General features: G+C 44.5%; 1 protein-coding gene across 1 annotated transcript in view; it reads left to right on the top strand.

Annotated features, from left to right (window-relative positions):
* Positions 1–217: 217 nt before the first annotated feature.
* TXNDC5 (thioredoxin domain containing 5) overlaps positions 218–6,000 on the top strand; it is a 47,225-nt gene continuing 41,442 nt past the window's right edge. The window contains exon 1 of the mRNA XM_062617866.1: positions 218–236. The gene's annotated coding sequence lies outside the window, so the exon portion shown is untranslated. The remainder of the gene's footprint in view (positions 237–6,000) is intronic.

Genomic DNA, 6,000 nt, shown 5'->3' with positions numbered 1-6,000 from the left:
TCTCTTGAGTCTCATTCTGCAAAATAGTGAGCACCTGGTCACATCGACTCAACTGTGTTGGATTCTCAGGGCTCTTTTGCTTGAGAGTAAAAGGTAGGAACACCTGAGGCAAATTCTTTTACAAAAATTATATCAGTTTCACTTTGTGGCTGCATCATGGTTTTCTCTGAGAGAAGATCCCCCTGCTAGCAAGTCAGATAAATTCAGACTTCACAGGCATGATGACTCTCGGATAGGTACAGCTCTTATTTGCATGGGTTCTTAGACAAAATGGCCATCTCAAATAGCATTTTGAATCCAAATGAAACCCATGGAAATAAAGTTCTATGTGACACACAACCCATCATGACTTAATATGTGTAATTTAACAAAAAAAAAATATGGTTAAGTTTTGCAGTTTAGAGTGAGCAGCAGTGTGAAGTGGTATATTGTAGATTGTCTGCTGTAGGTGGCCTTCATACTGCTAAACCCCATTCAAATTAAGGAGAAGCTGGAGCATGTTAGTTTGTTCTGCATTTCTTTATGTGCCTTACTCAAATTTTCTTCTTCACCTGACTCGGTGTCAGAATCCATCTTTCCAGTCTGGCTTGGTAGAGATTATTTCATGTTATTCTTTCCTCTCCTGTGTCTGTATAGCTACAACACACTGAGATCCTTCCACTTCTTTTTCTGCAGGCCTATCTTCTCTATAACTTAAACTAAATCTCTCATTTAAGCTTTTGTTATGTCATCTGTTGCTCTTCAGCTCTTGCAACGTGCTCTTTGCAAGTGTGATACAGACACATGCTGTCCCCACCAAAACAGGTGTTCAATTCAAACTCTGCTTTTGTCTGTTTGATCATGCTACTTCTCACTTCATATCTAAGACCTGCCTTGTATGTAGCGTCATATCCAATTTAGGACTCTGGTTCCATCAATGCAAGGACACGAAGTTGCTGTTCCTTTTTAAACTTTAAATTTCCTGGTATTTTGAATTCTAAAGTTAGGCTTTATTGAACCATTAACATTATTTTTGTTTCACAACAGAAAGGAGTGGGGTAAAAAAGCCCACAAAGTTGGCTTACAATACAACTTTTCAGAACCACTAGACCAAGAGATGAGAAAGTTACTGATTTCCGAGGTTTATCTGAGTTCAGGGTGGCAAAGTAATGATTTCCTCTGCATTGCCAACACCATTACAAAATTTGTACATGCTGTACAAATGCTGTTCATGCTGTAATCTTTGTCTATGAGCTGATCTCAACCTCCTGTCTTCTCTCTTCCACTTTGTCCCATCACATATAGACTGGTATTACTAGAGGAAGAGACCACACCTTTCCCATATCTTTTTTTCCTTTTAGCCCATTTTTGCTTGCTTTATAAATAAATAATAGCCAGTGTGGTGCCAGGGAAGCAAAGGAAAAAGCTACAATTAGATCACAAGGCAAAATAAGAAATCAACAAACTGAAAAATACTTTTCTTACAAAATGCAACCACACTCTAGGGAGAAATCAATGCAGTCTGTTCTATGAATGAAATTCATCTCTTGACTGCATCTTTCCTGTTCCTGGTAAAGAGACTGCCATGATGTACAAGGTCATTTGGGGCACCTAGTGATGGCACCTAGTGCCAACTTGGAAGCCACTAGTAGGCAGGGGCTGCAGGGCCAGGGCTAGAGATGCTACATGGGCTGCCTTAACTCCAGGTAGGGACTGGCAGTGACCCCCACCTTCAGCTACTTGTTGCTGTGGTGCCCTTCCCTTGTGCTGGGTGTTTGGCAGCAAGATTAGTGCCCCAACAGGCTTTACCAGGTGAGGAGCAGAAGCAAAAGGAGTGATGGGACCAGGTGCTGCTCACATCAGCATGGTAAGTGGTGGCTGAGAGCCCCTTTGTGCCCAGCATCAGCCCAGAGTTAACATGTCACCAACATGGCTTTAAAAAAACGTTAGTATTCATTGCCCTTAAAGTATTGGGATTTTCAGCCTATAATCTTACCTCCTGTTTCTAAGCATTCAGCTATATAAGTGTTAGCAACTGGTTTGACACTTGATGTAAACTAACTGCTTTTATTTTAATGTTGTGCTATCAAATCAATTTGCCTATTGAGTTTTCACCGTGCCTCTTTCCTTCCCATCTAGTACCTCCTTAAGCCTCCTCTTTGGGTCATCATATTAACCTTGCCTAAGATTCAGTTGTGTTTTTCATCCAGATTATATAGATATATATATTTTATTTTTTTTTTTTTACAAGGATTTGAGGAAGCTGGAACACAATTCTCCATCCTGGATGGATGTTGTCTAGTTCTTTAAAGTGTTGTAAATTTCTTGACTTATCAGTAACAACATATAAATAAGGATCAGGAAGGGATTCTACAAGTACATAGCAAATAAAAAACAGACTAGGGAGAATGTAGGCCCCCTCAGGAAGCTCTCGGGAGAACTGGCTACACAGGATTTGGAGAAGGCTGAGGTTCTGAATGACTTCTTTGCCTCGGTCTTCACTGGCAAAGGCTCTGACCAAACCACCCAAGTCTTGGAAGGCAGACACAGGGACTGTGAGAATGAAGACCTTGCGCCCACTGTAGGAGAGCAGCTGGTTTGAGACCATCTTAAAAATCTGAACGTGCACAAGTCCATGGGTCCTAATGAAATCCATCCGAGGGTCCTGAAGGAGCTGGCAAATGAAGTTGTGAAGCCGCTGGCCATCATATTTGAGAAATCATGGCAGTCAGGTGAAGTTCCCGATGACTGGAAAAAGGGAAATATAACCCCCATTTTCAAGAAGGGGAAAATGGATGACCCGGGGAATTACAGAGCAGTCAGTCTCACCTCTGTGCCTGGCAAAGTCTTGGAGCAGATTCTCCTGGAAGGCATGCTAAGGCACATGAAAAACAACAAGGTGCTTGGTGACAGCCAGCATGGCTTCACTAAGGGGAAATCCTGCCTGACCAATTTGGTGGCCTTCTATGATGGGGCTACAGAACTGATGGACAGGGGTAGAGCAGTTGATGTCATCTACCTGGACTTGTGTAAAGCGTTCGACACTGTCCCACACGACATCCTTGTCTCTAAATTGGAGAGACATCAATTTGATGGATGGACCACTCAGTGGATAAAGAACTGGCTGGATGGCAGCACACAAAGAGTTGTGGTCAATGGCTCAATGTCCAGCTGGAGACCAGTAACGAGTGGTGTCCCTCAGGGATCGGTGTTGGGACCGGTCTTGTTCAACATCTTTGTCACTGACATGGACAGTGGGATTGAGTGTGCCCTCAGCAAGTTTGCCGATGACACCAAGCTGTGTGGTTCGGTTGATACCCTGAAGGGAAGGAATGCCATCCAGAGGGACCTCAACACACTCGTGAGGTGGGCTGATGCCAACCTCATGAAGTTTAACCATGACAAGTGCAAGGTCCTACACCTGGGTCAGAGCAATCCCAGGCACAGCTACAGGTTGGGCAGAGAAGAGATTCAGAGCAGCCCTGCAGAGAAGGACTTGGGGGTGTTGGTTGATGAGAAAATGAACATGAGCTGGCTTCAGTGTGCGCTTGCAGCCCAGAAAGCCAACTGAATCCTGGGCTGCATCAAAAGGAGTGTGACCAGCAGGTTGAAGGAGGTGATCCTGCCCCTCTACTCTGCTCTCATGAGACCTCACCTGGAGTATTGTGTGCAGTTCTGGTGTCCTCAACATAAAAAGGACATGGAACTGTTGGAACAAGTCCAGAGAAGGGCCACGAGGATGATCAGGGGAGTGGAGCACCTCCCATATGAAGACAGGCTGAGGAAGTTGGGGCTGTTCAGCCTGGAGAAGAGAAGGCTGCGTGGAGACCTCATAGCAGCCTTCCAGTATCTGAAGGGGGCCTATAGGGATGCTGGGGAGGGACTCTTCATGAGAGACTGTAGTGACAGGACAAGGGGTAATGGGTTAAAACTTAAACAGGGGAAGTTTAGATTGGACATAAGGAGGAAATTCTTTCCTGTTAGGGTGGTGAGGCACTGGAATGGGTTGTCCAGGGAGGTTGTGAATGCTCCATCCCTGGCAGTGTTTAAGGCCAGGCTGGATGAGGCCTTGGGTGAGAAGGTTTAGTGTGAGGTGTCCCTGCCCATGGCAGGGGAGTTGGAACCAGATGATCTTAAGGTCCTTTCCAACCCTAACTATTCTATGATTCTATGATTCTATAACATGGACTACACTGGATTCCCAAGAGAAAGGCTGGGAGTGAGGAAGTTAAACACCTTCTCATGAGATCAGAATGGAGCGTTGTCATAAATGTCTTTCTAAAAATAGATCAAAATGTATGGCCACTTTGGGTGCAGCAGGACTGTGTGTAGCAGAGCATGCTTCAGCTCCAAAAGGCTGTTGCTAACTTCCTGACCTGGAAAGGCCAAGAAAAGCTAGCCAGTCCCAAGTAACAGTAAAAGGAGCCCAGAAGGGAAGTTATGTTTCAGAATGGAGGCGATTCGGATGTGTGGTGCCAAGACTGTCAGTTGTTTCCACCACAGCCATGATTACCAAACATATTGGATGGCAGTTTATAATTTCTCCATTTATGCCCTCAGGCTACTTTAGGCAACTGGTAGAACTTTTTATCCTCTCACAGATTACTGTGCTATATTCGTACCACAGCTATCTTAAAGAGCTTGAGAGAACTCCCTTCCACTACTGACATTGGCAGCATCCTGGTATTTCAGTTTTGGGTGGATACCATCCATGAATGTTCCACTTCTTCAGCTTCTTAGAGCTGCTTCTTTATGTACAGCAGTAACATTGGCTCAAAGAGGACTCTAAGCGTTGAGCTCATCTTTCTCCAGTCCATTTCTCACGCCAAATTACTTAAGAATACATCCAAAACGTGTATCTGATAGCTATGCCAGGCAGTAACCTTTCTTTTTCATGGAGTAAAGGACTCTAAAAGCTGGGTAACACTTACAGAAGTCTTTCCACACAGGCAGATGCAGCTGCTTGTGGTTTGTCTTCCCTCCCCAGTGTGTTAATCTACTAACACTCAGCAAATGCACCTGGAAGGTGTTTTTGAGACTGGGAAGCAAACAGCACTGAACACTGGTTGAGAAAGAGCACCTGATGTTACTTAAAAATAGCATTTGAAAGTGGTAAAGGCAAATAACCCTTCCTCCAAGTACAAATCGGTATCTCCTCTAGCTTAACCCACTTCTGTAGATTTTAGCAGAATCTGTCCTCTAATGGATCCAGGTTAGAGAGCTAAAGATCTATGAGATTTAATTTTTCAACAAACACTGCTATTCTGAGCTGCCTGTGGACAATGCCTTTCTATTAGTAATTACATGCACTCATGAAAAAGCAATTTTCTTTCTTGATGCAGAGGACACTGAAAGTTTCCCAGAGTTTCAGACATTGTGCATACACAGCACCAGGACAGCCCCCAGCAAAAACAGAGTCAAGTGTGGGATGGCAGCTTGATTTGGAAGGACAGTTCAGAAGGTGGTGGCTGGAAGCTGCTGAAACATCAGCTTGAATTTGGCTTCATCTCACAGAGCTTTGCCTTTACTTCAGGGAGGACTCCTGTTCATGAACTGCGAGTGGTCCAGCATTGGAAGGATACTCAGAGCATTAAAAGGTGTTTAGTTGGGACCTAGGGCTCAGCAAAAAGAATAACCTACCTACATTGTTGAAATATTCCAAGAAATGTGTCATCTAGTGCCCTGATGAGATGGTGGGGAGATCAGTGTTGTGGTTGCATTTCTGATACAGGCCTTCAGCAGCTGCTGTGGTTCCTTAATACACGGGCATGCAAAGAGGAGAGAGATGAACCTCAAATGTATCCCCAGTGTCAGCACTGCATTTACAGGGTACTCTTGAAAATGCCTGTTGTGGGTAGGTCAGGGCTGCCTCATGGAGTGGAGGGGAATAAGGCTGTGAGGAGCGAGGGAGACAAAGCTACTTTGATTTTTCTGCAGGTGTTCTTCTGGAACACTGCTGCAGAGCTCAACATCTGATCCTGGGAATGAGCACGCCAGCCTTAACATTCCTTGATTTCCCAG

This window comes from Pezoporus occidentalis, unplaced genomic scaffold (genome assembly GCF_034315485.1).
Source record: "Pezoporus occidentalis ecotype Australia unplaced genomic scaffold, CSIRO_AGI_Poc_V1 ctg2, whole genome shotgun sequence".
NCBI classification, from domain to species: domain Eukaryota; kingdom Metazoa; phylum Chordata; class Aves; order Psittaciformes; family Psittacidae; genus Pezoporus; species Pezoporus occidentalis.
This window is presented reverse-complemented; position numbering and strand designations above follow the sequence as displayed.